Source organism: Coloeus monedula (genome assembly GCF_965178545.1).
Source record: "Coloeus monedula genome assembly, chromosome: 11".
NCBI lineage: Eukaryota > Metazoa > Chordata > Aves > Passeriformes > Corvidae > Coloeus > Coloeus monedula.
In genome coordinates, this window is record NC_138791.1 from 1,505,709 (window position 1) to 1,520,517 (window position 14,809).

The 14,809-nt window shown below is 47.2% G+C and overlaps 1 protein-coding gene across 5 annotated transcripts in view; it reads left to right on the top strand.

Annotated features, from left to right (window-relative positions):
• The window catches only part of IQSEC1 (IQ motif and Sec7 domain ArfGEF 1), a 281,844-nt gene that overhangs the window by 162,743 nt on the left and 104,292 nt on the right, over positions 1 to 14,809 (top strand). The window lies entirely within an intron of this gene.

Consider the following 14,809-nt stretch of genomic DNA (forward strand, 5'->3'; position numbering starts at 1 on the left):
AGGAACCTTATTTTAGGGAATGAAAATTCAAAAGTTCTGATTCTTCTGAATGCTTGCCTGTCATAATTTTCTGTTTGTCCTGTCCCCCAAACCCAGAGGTTGTTCTTGGCACTCTGCAAGCATCACTTGCCTCGGACAACGGGGAAGGGGGGGTGAAAAGAAGGTGGCTTTTAGGGCAGGATAAAACTCTGGACTCAGTGTCTGTTGTCTCCAGGCTGGTGCAGTGCTGTGATCCCACCTGGGAAAACACATGAAGGATGAAGGGAGAGGCTGGGCTGTGGGTGCTGAGCGTGGCTGGGCACAGCCCCGGGGTGTTGGACACTGCTTCCTGCCAAGAGCAGCTGCCAAGGATTCCAGCAGAGCTCATTCCAGGAATGGGGCCATTGGGAGAGACACTTGGTGATTGTGCGTCCTCACAGCGATTTTTTAATATGTTTTAAAATAGTTACCCAGTCGCAGGCCGTGGTTTCTTGGTGGGACACAGCTGTGTGGGTTAAATAGTACCTTTGGCCACGCCAGCTCCCCTGGAGAGGTCATGTAATCCAAATAATTACTGCATTTCACACTGCATAATTATTGTGGGCTGAGGAAATCATTTAGAGAGCCTGAATTCCTGCATGGACTTTCATTAGGACTCAGAATGAGACTGTGGATCACACTTTTTATCATCAGGGTACCAAAATAAAGCTAAGAAGTCCCTTAGTTCCCAGCAGAGTCAATATAATAGAAACTGGAAATAATCCCCTAGAGAGGATTCGATTAAGATAAAAGTAATTTCATTTATGATCTGTATTTAGAACCAGAAGGAGAGGGATAGCCTGAAAAAGCACATCAGTGCAGCCTTTGCAGCCCAGATGTTCATCCCAGCCTCGGTGCTGCTGGAACTGCCAGAGAAAAGTCCCGTGCAAACCTCTCAGCCGTGAGGGTGGATGATCCTACTAGGACTAAACTTTAAAAGTTCCTCAGAGGCCTCGGGTGTGGTGATTTTTCTGAAGTTTGACATGCAAATGGTGATGTCCTGTGAACAGCCAGTTCTTTATTTCATCAGTGACCTTACTGCAGTGTAGGGTGGGTTGAATATTAGCTGAGTTATTCACAGCAGGGCTTATTTATAGAGCTGTTGGTGGCTCTCACAGCCAGTGAAATGCAGAGTAACAAGAGGATTTTCAATGAATGTTTTTGGTTGTTTTGACAGATCCTATCTTTCTTTGGCAGCAACACCAAGAAGTTAAAGAGAATAAAAAAAACAAGTTTTCCTTTGTGGAAAAAGTTCTCTTCCACCCTAGGTTGCTTTTCTGACACAATTCAGAGACCCTAAAAGTCTCCCTGTGTTTTGGGAGACTTCAGCAACCACTGGGGCTCACATTCTTACCCATCCAGGGGGAGGCTATCCCAGTCCTTCTCCCTCTGTGCCTCTTGTCCCCTTTCTGGGAGACTCTGGAGCCTGTGCAGCCCTTGCTGGAGGTTCCAGTCAGCCTCGATGTGCTCTGTACCAGCAGAGTTTGGTGTTGCCCTGCCCTGGTGGGAGCCTCTGTGCCCACCCCGGTGCCCCCACACTGGGCACCAGTGAGTGCCTCGACTACACTGGGCCACTTGTCCTGCAGCCCTGATGAATGAGGGGGTTTGTGCCTCGCTGAGAAAACAGCCCCACTCCAAAAGGAAAATTAGGCCATAGGGTTGATCTTGTTTCCATTGGACTGCAGCAGCTTTAAAAAACCACGTTTGACTGAGTCTTTGTTGCCTGTTCTCACTGGACCGCGTGGCTCGTGGGCAGAGCCCATCCACATCCGTGTGCGTGTGCTTGGGTTTGCATGACCAGACCCCAAACCTGTGGGGTCAGCTGTCTGCAGGGGGAAATCCGTGTGCAAGAGGAGAATGCAGCAGTTTGTTTTTAGCCTAGGGGAGTGTAGGTGGTGCTGGAATAAGCTTAGGAGAGAGCAGGACCGTGTGGTGTGGAAATACACCGCACTGCCTAAAATTAATGGTGCCTTTTTTCCTGCTGGGGGCTGTTGGCCAGCTCCTAGAGCACAATTGCAAAAGTTATGAAGACGAAGGGATTTCTTCACTGTTGTCCAAAGCTGAGCTTGTTGCACTTAGCATGAAGCTTGTGTCCTTCCAGAGCTCGCTTCTCTGAGCCTGTGAAGCCTCGCTGCTGCCAGGTTATTTCCCAAAGCACAGCAGGGGAGAATCCCAGAATGGTCTGGGCTGGAAGGGACCCTTAAAACTCATCTCACTCCACCCCCTGCCATGGGCAGAGACACCTTCCACTACCCCAGGGTGCTCCAAGCCCCGTCCAACCTGGCGTTGGACACTGCCAGGGATCCAAGGGCAGCCACAGCTGCTCTGGGCAAGAGAGGCCGGGTCTGGCTGACCCCCACAGCACAGAACAGGGTAATCCCCGAGCCCTAGGACAGTGCCCACCCAGAGCTGATGGTCCCAGGTATCCAGGGGGAGAGTTGTCATTCCTGTCCCACCTGCACTGTTTGCCCCTGGTGGGACACAGGCTGACTGTCCCTTCCCTGGCTCAGCACAGGGTTTTGGCTCTCCCTGTGGCTGCAGTCCCTGCCTGCACAAAGGTGCTCAGTGTTCCTGCCCAGAGCACTGTCTCCCGCGTTTCTGGGATGGGAATGTGGTGTGTGTCAGTCCCTGAGGGAGGTGCAGGGGGTGGCAGTGGCTGTGCTGTCACCGCAGCCCTGCACGAGTCCCTCACCCTCCGCGCTGACCGGTCACTGTCCCCGTCCCTGTGCAGGGGGTGTAACTGCCCTTCTACCCCTCTGAAAGCCACCATGAGGGGCTATGGCACTAAAAAGCAGTGCTCTCCTCTGCTGGGGAGTCTCCACTTGTGATTTTTGCAGGTGGGAAACTGCCCTAAAATCAGGGAGCTGGCAAAGCCTGGAAGCAGAGCTGGGGAGAGCATCAGTCCTCATTTATTTCTGTTAGAGCTGCATTCCAGTGACCCACCGTGGCTGGGGGACAGGCAAATGCACAGTTAGGAAATTGTTTGTCAATATGTTCGGGTTGGCTGCTGTATTCAGAGGATCCTGGCAGTTTTAAAGCAGAGGAACAAGTGTTAGAGAAGGATGGGAGCAGCTCCTGCGTGGGGAATGGCTCGTCCTTGGTGATGTCCCTGGGCCAGCCCGCTCCAAGCATGGGGCTTGTGGTTGGAGACTAGAGCCATCTGAATCAGCACATCCCAGCCCACAGAGAATAAATTACAGGGTTTATAGCAGTGTAACACATAGTTTTCAGCTTGCATCTTAAGGTTCCAGTGCAAGTAATGGAGGAAAACACTCAATGGTTACTTCTTGGTGCTCCACACATCTGGAAAAAAGTAAGAATTAGTCCTCAGTCTGAGCTGCCAGGGAGTTTCTTCCCTTATTTTCCTTCTGCTACAAACATTTTCCATTTTGGTTCTGTCATACTTTATTTTTAGTTGTCTGCTTTGGCCTTTTTTTTTTTCCTGAAGGCTGACAGAACAATGCAGTGATTTCATCAAGGAAAACCAACACCCTGACCAGCGCAAGGGTCCCCTTTGGGCTTGGGTGGCATTTGGGGCAGCTACTGGAGCTGGGGTGGTCAGGATGGACCACATAAAATTTGGAAGCTTGGAGTACATAAAATTTGATGTAACTTGGGTAGGGGCTTGTTCATAAATGTTCTGAGCATCCAGACTGCTTTAAATTACACTGGGATCAGTGCAAAAGTGTGGGCTGAGAGCCAGGGCTTGGCATAGTTTGCTCTGTAGTTCATGGGCAAACATCAACAGCTAACATGTGACCAGAGATAATGGGATAGATAATCAGATATTCAATTTGTGCTTGTCACTTTTCACCTGAAATGGCAACTACAACACCCACCTCAGCTGTTCCTCCTGGCACCTGCAGGGTGAATGTTTGTGAAGCTCCTCTGGATAAGGAGAATATCTGTTATGTATTGTTACAGTGGTAAGCAGTAGAGTTGGCACCTTTCATTAAGATCAGACATTACCAATGTGATTTTCCTGTAGCTACTTTATGGCTCAAACACTAATGAGAATTACTAAAAATTCACTTCTAAGATTAGAAAAAAACCCAAACAAACAAACCCAGATATATCCATATATTTACCTCCCCAATCTGTTTATTTTTGTATTTGGTTTCTACGTGGGTTTCTTTGTCATCTGCAAAATGCTGCACTTGAGAAGCTCCGAGACAAAGCCAAATGCGAGTCATTGTCACTCATCTCAGGGCTTTAATCCTCAGACAGTGTGTGGCTTTCTGGAGGCTTTAGAGCTGTGATTACCCCAGAGCAGGCCTTCCTCTGGGTGGGAGATGTGCTCAGCGTGGCAGCGCCAGCAGCCCCACGCTGCTTGGGGAGGGGTTGATGCACTCCCAACGCCAGTGGAACAAACCATGGCAAGGGTGGCGTGAAGTTGGTGCCCTCAGAGCTCTGTGTTAGGGGGGTGTGAGTGTGTCCTGTGCATTTTGCACCCTGAAATGAGTTATTTGGGTGAGTGTCTGCCCCGCTGTGCCTGCTCTGTGCACAGGAAGCTGGAGAGGGAATCGCCGTGGCGTTAATTCCTCTGAGCTCACTCGCTCTACCTGGGGCAGCTTGTTCAAGGGGGGAATTGCATTGCTTGGTTCTGCTTGGTTATCTTTAAAAAGTCATTTAGCTGCCTTGAAATGTTGCTTGTGTTCAGCTGGGGTGGGTGGCTGCTTACACGGCTGGGTTATTTCAATCTGATTGTTCATGTAAATGAGAGGTTTGTAGTTTAAGTGCAGTGAGCTTCAACTGGTTACGGGTTACAGCCCTCTCAGAGCAGAGGGCCAGAACCTCATCAGCTCTTTCTGCCTTTTTTTTTGTTACGAGGACTCATTAAAATGCTCCCACTCAGTACTTCTGTGTGCTCTTTTTGTCTCTCACTCTGTACTATTGATAAAAGCTCAAAATGCACAGGTAGGGGCTGTCAGAGACAGCGGGTGATTGCAGGTTAATCCTTGCTTGAGGGCTGGTGGGAAGTACCAGAGTGTGCAACATTTGCAGGCATTTAAGTGTTTCTTGCCACAGAACCCTGAGGTGAGGGCGAGCACCCTGGGGTGCACAGGCACCCTCAGCACAGCCCTGCTGCTGCTGCTGGGGAGCCCTGGGAACTGCCATGTGCGGGTTTTGGGACAGGTCGGGTAACTGCAGAGGTGTTCTGGAGCAGGGAGGTTGGACAGATGATCCCCAGTGGTCCAGACCCAATCCATGACTCTGGGAATGTGGAGGTGATGCTGCAGGGTGAGGGCTGGAGGCTGCCTTTACTCCCTGCCCACAGCAGCTTCATTTCAAAGTTGTGTTGTTTCACCGAAAGGAGGACCTGAAGCCAGCTTAGCTAAGTAGCAAAAAATTAAATCAACTTCCAGCACTCTTTTGAGTTTTAATGTCTTTGCATTAAAATTACTGCACCGATGTTTCGCTCAGACTTTCAGTTTGGGCTGAGAGCAGCCCTGGGCTGGAGTCTGCCAAGGCTCTGTGCTTGCAGGGTGCAGGGTCTAATGACATGCACTGAAACCCTAGAAGTCAGAAACCTAATCCAGGGCAGTCCAGAGAAGTTAACAGCCTGTTTTATTATTTATTTACACAGACCTTCCAAAAGAGCTTGTTGCAGCAGAACCATGGCTTACTGAGCTGGTAGGGTTGTTTGTCTAGTGGTAGAGGAGTTTCATTCTATTCAAGGGAGCTTTTTGTACGTTCTATTCAAGGGAGCTCGCTGGAGGTGAGGCGCATATGGTAAAAATATATGTGGCAGCTTTTTGAGCAGAATTAGTTTGAGTTTTGTGCTCCTTCCACTGCTGCTCCTGCTGCTCCTTGTCTCCTCAGACAGAGCTAGAAATTGGCGTTCAGGCTTTGCTCTGAAAGGGTGCTGCTGCTGCTGTTGCCTTTCAGTCAAACAGTTGTTTGTATTTTTGATATTTTTTAACTCCTGAAGTAGCCTTTCAGCTTGGATCTTTTTGTTCTGAACGTACAAAGAAATAAATCATATGGGAGCATTGCCTGCTCTTCGGTTTGAACAGAATTATCTGTAAAGTGGACTGTAAAGCAAATTAGGTAGAGAGAGCATAAAGCTCTGAGCTTATCTGGTTTTAACAAGATCATGCATTTTCCAGAAGGAGTCAGATGACGTTTTAGGAATTGGTAAGTACTGATCAATGCAAAGCTTATGAATCATGTCATTAACATCTGTGCTGGGGATTGATCATAGTATGAAACGTGGGGTGTGGAATGATTTTAAGGAAACAGGCTTCTGCTTAAATGCCTGATAAGTGTTTTATTCCTTTCTTAATAGGAATTCATTTTGCCATACAAGTATAAATTCTAATTCTTGCTGTGTTTTTGCTGTCCTCGATGCGATATCTGCCTATTAATCATTTTCTTTGACAGTAATCATAAAACCAGCAGGAATTCATGCAGTAAGCAAAGTGTCACACGTTCAGTCATCTTTAGCAGAGACAATAATTCATGGATATAATTAACTGCCTGACAGGTATCGAGTGTGAGGCGTTTGAAGTGGGATTGGCTTGTTGGGGGGTTTCCTGTGCTCACCACTGCTGGGGATGGGGGATGCCAGAGCTGCTTAATGAGGCTCTCGTGACAACTGCAGGAACAGGCAAATAAATTAAAATAAAATCAAAGCTCATCACGTTCGTATTTACCAGCTGGTTAATGAAACTTAAGCAGAGCTGGAGGTGAGCAAGGCACGGCGGCCTGAGCTGCTGCACCGGTGCAGCATTTCCACGCTGGGTGTGCTGGGGTGCAGAGCTGCAAGCTGATCAATTAACAATTAAATATGCTCCCGAGTTAGTCACACCTGCCTTGGCCTTCTGGAAGAGTCTCAGCAACGTGCATGGCATGTTGCATTCAATGAATTCTCATTAGCTGGTGATACCAGAGCAAGGAATAATATTCCTTCATAGCATCAGGGGGCCACTTTCATGGTCTGATGGGGCCTGGTCTGTGCAGGGAGAACACTGTGGCTGGGAATTACACGGGGGAATTACACCCTGACATGGAGCATTCTGGTTCAGCTCTCCCGAAAGCCATTTATTTTCACACAAATTGGTTTTCTAATATGGGAGTCCTCTTGGACACTGCTTTCCCACATCATCCTGAGGACTGAATCCCAGCCACACTCGTGTCACCCCTCACCTTCCTGAGTGCCACTTCACTGTATTTGGGTGTCAAGAGAAGCCGTCGTTCTGAGGATATCTTGGAAATCAGGATTCCCTGGGATTTAAGGTTTAAGGAATTAGGATTTAAGGAATTGGAACACTGAGGCTGAGCTGAGGTGGCGTGTGGCCCTGCAGGCCCTGTGACACCCCGAGTGCTGGCTGTGGCGCCAGGGCCGGGCTGGGGGGACAGCCCGGGGTCGGCGCTCGGCAGTGCCAGCACGTTGTGCTTCCATGCCAGGGCACAGGCTGATGCTGCTCCTCCACCTGCAGCCTGAATGCCTTCTTGTGCTAGAGCAAGAGGCACATCCAGCTCTGGGCAGGCTCTGTGAGAAAGGCAGAGCACAGAGCCAGTGTGGGCTGGTGCGGGGGGAAATGCGACCTTTGTGCTGCTCAGGACCCTTTGGAATGTGCTGCAAGCCTTGTGGATAACATATTTCCCTGCTGAAAGGACAGTGTGGTTGCAGCCTGCTCTGTTGCCCACAGCCCTGGATGAGGATCTCTTTGTCTCATGTTTTCTGAGCCTTTGGCCGACCTCTGACCATTAAATGATTCCCTGGCTCTTTCTCCTCTCGGAGCTGGCGGGGCAGTGAGTGCCCAGGGTCAGTCCTGCCACAGCCAGAAGGACCAGCCTGGCCAGTGCAAGGTGTCCCTGCCCATGGCAGGGGGTGGAACAAGGTGAGATTTAAGGTCCCTTCCAACCCAAGCCATTGTGGGGCTCTGCGAAGCTGGGAAATGATTCCATGATTATCTCAGGGTCCAGCTGGGAGGCGCTCCCGCGGCCAAGGCATCCAGGCTGCTTCAGAGGGAGCTGTGGGAAGGAGGTGCTGAGCTTCTGATGCCTCTGGGAAGATAAAAGGCACGTTTGTACTTTGCCTTGGATGCTCTTATCTAAGAGCCAGCCCTGCTCGCCTTTGGGAAGAAGGGCACAGAAGCAATAGCTATTGGCAGACCCAGTTATAAAAACACCTTTATAAAAGCCATCAAGACAGCCCTCACGCTGCTATTGTGGGGTTTATTATGTTCCTGAGAAATGGAAGCTGATATAAGAGAAGTTTCACAATGAAATTAGGAGATACTATGTGTTAAATTGCATGTTTTTAGTCTTGCGTGTTCAGCTTAGGGTTAAAGCTCAATTCCAATTTGCTTGGAGCTGTTGGGTGTCCACAAAAGACCTGCAGCTGCTGCACGGGGATTCCTCACTGGTAGATGTGTTTTTATCAGCAGATGTTCGTGTGGCTTAGTTCTCTTCCATGTTTAAATCAGCAAGAGTGAACTATTCCACCAAATCACTGAGATGGGGGCAGATCAATCTATCCAGTACCTTATTATCTGTTCAAAATGATCTGATATTTCAAAATGAGTGAAAACCAGGCACACTGCTTAATGTAACTATTTGGGAGAGCTTAACCCTGCTGCTGTCGTGGGCACACGGCCCTGAATTTAAGCACTTTTCCACAAGGAGCCTTGGAGTGCTCAGCTGTGGGTTTTTTCTGGCCATGGACACAAAGACCTGATGAGAGAATTTCACTGTCTGTATATTTTCAAGTTAATGTAACAAACACTTGTGGAGGAAAGGGGCCATCGAATGCAGATAAATACTTGACTTCTTTCCAAATGTCCAGCACTAATTCCTTAAAAACAAACACTTGGAGAAGAACACAGACCTTAAAGGCAGCCTCTTGAAAAACTTGTCCCAAGTTGTTTATCCTTTTTCCAGGCTCTGGCACCACTGGTGGTTGTTCCACCTGCAACATTCTGAGTACTTGAGCAGATTTCTTGCTCAGATGATGGAGCCTTGCACAGTAGCTCAAGTCCAGGTCTAAAGGAAGACTAATCCCTTTACCACCTGTCTTGTGGGGACAGGCATGGTGTTGGTGTTCCTTGGGATCCCAGTGGGGTGAAGAGTGAAAAATGATGCTGGAAAGGGTGTAAATTACACTTTGTAAGTGCCTTTTGTGCCCCTGCTGTGCTGTCCTGTGTCCTCCCATCCCATGGTCTCCACACGCTGGTTTTGTGACTGTAACAATCTGTGGTGAGAGATAAAGAAGAGAATCCACGTAAATACAGCCTGGCAGGGCCATTTCCTCCAAAACAGGGCAACAGCAGAGCTTTTATAGAAATTGGGAGCAGACTCCATCAAATGCCTGGGCTGTGTGTGCCCCTTCAAACAAAGATGGGGATGGGTGTCCATGCAAAGATATCCAGAATTAAAATCCTACGTTTGCAGTGTTCCAGGCCAGGTTGGAGAGGGTTTGGAGCAACCTGGTCCAGTGGGAGGTGTCCCTGTCCATGACAGGGGGTTGGAATGAGATGGGCTTTAAGGTTCCTGCCCCACCCAAACCAGTCTGGGATTCTGTGGTTCCTGATTAATACAAGTCCCAGTGCTGTTCAGACAGGATTCAAGCATTAAATAGTAGCAGGCATGTGGCAATTCAGCTTCTTCTCTAAACCAAAAAACCCCAAGCAAACAAAAAGCACACACAAAAAGCCCTTTTGCAAGTTATTCCTGTATCTGATACTCCATCTTGCATCGTATGTATTCAACTGTTAAATGAGCTTTACTGGCTTACAGTGTTTTGTATCAATATTTGATCATTTCCTCAGACTTTATAGAGAAGAAAAGTGTATTTCAGGCACTTAAGAGCCTTAGGGGAAAGCTCTGAGCACCCTGGGGTAGCTGCTTGAGTGGTCAGTGTTGTGTAGCTGTTTTGAGGAGCAGAAATCCCCCTGGTTTGTATTTTGAGTACACTGAGGGGTTGGTGGTTTGGTGGTGGGGTTTGTTCATTGAGTAGTTCAGATTATCACGTTAGGAAACCCTGGAGATGAGGACTGGGAAAGCCTTTAAGACATGGAGTCTTCAAGCCTCGATACAATAATTTTATAGACATTTTCATCTGGTTGTTGGTGCCTGTCAATGATCTGAATTCGGCGTCTGAAGTAGCTCCTGGACTCTCCACAGTAATTCTGGGGCAGTGTAAAGATGAGCTTTCCCAAATGCAAACAAATAAGTTCAGCAGAGGAGAGGACAACCCTCCATGACTTTGTCACACTTTTAGGGAATGACAAAGCACTGCTAATACTCTCCCTTCCCTCCTGCCCAGCCTTCCGAGCTGGGTGAGGTGGTGACCTGCTCTCTCCTGGTGCCTGCTCAGCACCATTAACTCGCAGGGGCTCCTCTTGCTCTCATTTCTGAGTGCTCAGGTCAGTACATGCTCTTTGCCTCCTCCATGCCACTGCTTAATGATGCTATTAATAAGAGGAGCCGTGTCCCTAATTTTTCAGGGAAGACAGAGAAAGGAGCCCCCGATGTCCTTGGGGTACTGGTGTCCAGATGTGTCTGAAACGGACTGCTAAGAAAACAAGAGACCTGGAAGGAAGTCTCAGCCTTTTCCATGGCTGTCTCTAATTTTTCGTGTCTATCAAAGCACAGAAGATGAATTTCACTGTGTCTAACTCTGCTGAGAGGGAAGGGAGGGAAACATTTTGTCCGAGCAGTCGGTGTTCATTAAAAAGGGAGATGAACTTTGCTCAGTGCTTTAAAAAATGGCCTTAAAATCTGGCCCAAATCTGTGCTAGTCATACATTCTTCATAACTTTCCTTTCAAAAAGCTTTTAAAACTCCTCAGCACAGGGCTAGGAGCACTGTGGGTTGTGAAATTACCTTTGCAGACCTTGGGATTTTTTTCCAATGGTAATTTCAGAGCTCATATATCAACAAAGCAGGGTACAGAATTATCATTTCCCTCTGGACTTTTCAAATCTGTATCTCCAGGGGAAGTCTAGAGACCACATGACATCAGCTCTGAATATATTAATAAAAACGAAATGTGGCATTTGTTAAAATCCTTTTGTTGGAGAAACATCCTGTTTTTCTGATTAAGTGCTGTGTCAATGTTACATCACACTGACTGGAGATGTTGCTGGGTATCAGCTGGGCTGACAAGCTTTGAAAATACCTGGAATCCTCCTCTTGGCATTAAAATCCACCAACATTTGCTAAAGTAATTACTTCTGTTGAATGAATCTGTGGCACGTCTGGGGAATTTGCTGCTGCTGAAGCTTTTTTTTCCCCCCTCCAACCTACGTGTCACAAAGTAATTCCTTGCAGAGGCTGCAAAAGCCTTAATATGATCAATTCACATGCAAATAAATATAACTCTGCTAGTTCTTGAATGGCAGACAGACTCTGGAAAAGTCTCAAATTGAGGTATGTGGTTCTTTGGCAAATATTTTCCAAGTGTTTCCTCCTCTTCAAGCTGGAGGTCCTTCTAATTAACCAGCTAAGGCAACAAATGCTGTCCAGCTGAGGGGCAGCTCCAGGGTTCAGATCCCAGCTGGCTGATATCAGGACATGCCTTATCTACCAGAGAGTGTCAAATGTGCCCTGGGTTTTTTATTCTCCCCCTCGCCCTTCCGGTACTAAGGCAGTTTGTTATATTCCTATCAAATATGTATGTGGTTTGTCCATCGACTTTTCCTGAGGATTACTGAGCTGGGAGGGAGCTTTCCCCAGAGCATGGGTTCTGCTGCTTGGGAGCTGCTTTGTTCAGCATCCCCTTCCTAGCAGGTTCTACAGTTGGAGTTTCCAAAGGTGCCCTAAGAAAGGGCAGGAATAAAAGGCACACAATAAGGATAACGTTAATATTTACCTTTACTGTTTCTCTGGGTAGTTAAAGCCTGAATGTTTTTATAGGCTGATCAATACAAATTTCAAACAGTTTTGATGTTCAGCACTGCTGAAGCACAGCCTGGCTGTAAAATTTATCATCACTGGTAGCTATATAAAAATACAGCAATGTAGCCTCTGTCTTTGGGGTTATTTTTTATTAGATTCTACAATTAAACAGCCTGGGAATGTTCCAGGCCAGGCTGGACAAGGCTTGGAGCACTCTGGGGTAGTGGAAGGTGTCCCTGCTCATGAGAGGAGTGGAACAAGATGACTTTTAAGGTCCCTTCAACCCAAACCAGTCTGGGATCCTGTTGACTGTGATAATGGATGTGATGATGTGTTCATTTAATTGTGTATTTTAAAAATAATCTTCAATATTGTAGAGTGAGTTTCTTCATGGAGATGAGGACTTAACTTTCTAATTCCTGATGTTTAGAGCTTTCCTGAGTTTTGGAAGACTGCATGGTGGGAGCTTCTCTTGGTTCAAATTCCCCAGCAGTGTGGTTCAGGCATTTTCATATGAGCAGAAAGAGATTCTGAACTCTGGAAAGTCTGGCAAGAAGGTCTGGACAGAAGCTGGGTATTGCATTGGTGCTCTTCCCTAATCTGTTTGACATTGCATGGAGTGCAGAGGTCAAACTGATGGCATTCCCAAGCTATGGAGAATATTCAAAATACCTTCAAAACTTCAGATCAAACTCAGATTAGCAACTGAGTTAAATCTTTTGGAGAAGTGCTGGTTTAGATGTTTTGTGGGTTTGTGTTGGAAAGGTGCAGTATTCTGCTTTGGCACTAAGAAAAAATGACAACACAAAGAAAGGGGAAAAAAAGCCCAACAAAAAATCAACCAACCCCCACTTTTAAAGCTGAAATTTGCATAAACCTGCGTGGATTTCCTTGGCTTGAACGTTCATGCCAAGGCTGGAGGGCTCTGCCAGGACATCTGCAGATGCCCTGTGACATCCCGTCCACGCTGCTTGTATCTGCCCAGGGAATTAGGGGCAGGGAGGAATTTTCCTCCTGGCAGGGGCTGTGATCACTCTTCTGTTGGATCCATCTCTAAACAAATCTGTTCTTTACATGGGGTTCAAATGAATGAAAATGCAGTTTCAGGGACTGCTTTGGTGCCATTGACTGTCAGCAGGGAGACTCTCACTAACTCAGCTGGGATTTCACATTTGCCCTCAGGAGACAGCCAGTGAACCTGGAAAATGGTACCAAGTGTTCCCTCAAAATGATGGCTTCTGGAGTAATTCTGCTTCTTAGGTTTTCAGTTATCTTTATTTTCAAAATAAAGCAAAGCTTTGGAACTCTTGCTCCAGCAGCAATAATATATATTTTTATGTGAGGCTGTGAGTTTGTGATCAGGTCTGTTCTGGCTGTGCAGAACTGGGGAGGTACCACCAGAAACAAACTGGGCTGCCCAAAGCTGGAGGAATTGGTTTAACAGGATGTGTAGAAAATCCTCTTTATAGTCTGCAGGTAACAATTTCTACTCCTTTGGCCAATCTTGTGGTGTCTCTTTTCTGCAGATTTTTGCTGTGTCTCTTTTAGATTCAGACATTCCAGGTGTGGATTCGATTAAGCGTGTGCAGCAGCAGGGTGCTAACAGAGGAACATTCCTTGGGTGATAATTCCAAGGGAAAGCTTTTCCAGCTTTTCCTCTGCACCCTCTAATTGTGTCTGTGTGGCTCAGGGGCAGGAGCACAGCGAGTGCAGCAGATGAGATCCCACAGAAAGCTGCTTAAGCAATTGGATTTGGGATGTGCTGAATGCCTCAGCAAACCTCAAAGCTGGAGGCTCTAATGGAGAGAAAACCTCATTTTGGACAGTACTGCTTAGCTCCTCTAAGCAGGTTTAGGAGCAGATCCTCAGTCCCTGAAACCACCCTGCTCTGGAGATCCCAACAAACCTGGGCTGGGAGGGGGAAGGTGGCTCTGGGGAAACACCTTGGCTTGTCATAAAAACAGGGTCTTCAAAGGCACAGTAACTCCAAAGTTGGGGCAACAAAGATAATACACCTATATAAAATATATATAAATATGTATGTATTATATATCATGTATAAAAACAAATATTAATAGATATACCTATATAAGGTAGGCCACAAAAATAGATGTTTTGTGGCATGTTTAAGGAGATCTGTATGTGGGTAGGGAGCACTGGGCCATGCTCTTCCTCCCAGGTACACTCACAACTTTATAAAACCAGCACCTCGTGCAATTCCAGGTGCTGCCAGCTGAGTTCCCTCTGCATCCACAGCTCCCTGTGAGTGTGGGCTCACTCCTCTGCCTGCTCTAATGGAATGGTGCCCTGGTCGTGCACCTTGCTAAAGCCCTCAGCACAGGTGGCTGATAATCTGTTTTAATTATAGTTAACGTGCTTAATTTCAGAAGTGGTGTTTAAAGTTAGGGACAGGAGGTTCCAAAGAGCTTTCCAGCTCTGCCTCCTCAGCCTGTCTGGAGTCACACAGCGTCCAGCTCACAGACTTTTAAATTATTTACACAAAATTGGCTTTGAAGGAAGAATTAAAAATAAAAAAAGAAAGAAATTGAAGTTTGAATGTATTAAGAACTTGATAGAGGAACGGAATGGAAATAAGAGCTCTCGTAGGAGCACTTTGGCTTCTGCTGATCTGCAGGGAATAACGGGTGAGTTTTGGAAATCTTGTTGGTTTTTACTCTCCCCCTCAGTTTCTCCCTGTGCCCCATCCCTGTTCCCCCTTTCAAAAACCAAGCAACTCCACTTATTTTACATTTGCAGTGCCTTTTGCAGTGCTCAGCCCTGTTAGCAGGTGAAGAGAGAGATGTGAATTGGTAATACCCTTGCCAAAAGGGGTCCTGCTGCATGGGGTCAGCTGGCTGCTCTGCACATGATGCTGGCTGCTCTGCACATGATGCCTCCTGCTTTGGGGCTTGGTTTGTTGTCTGGGGTTTTTAATTTGGCTGCA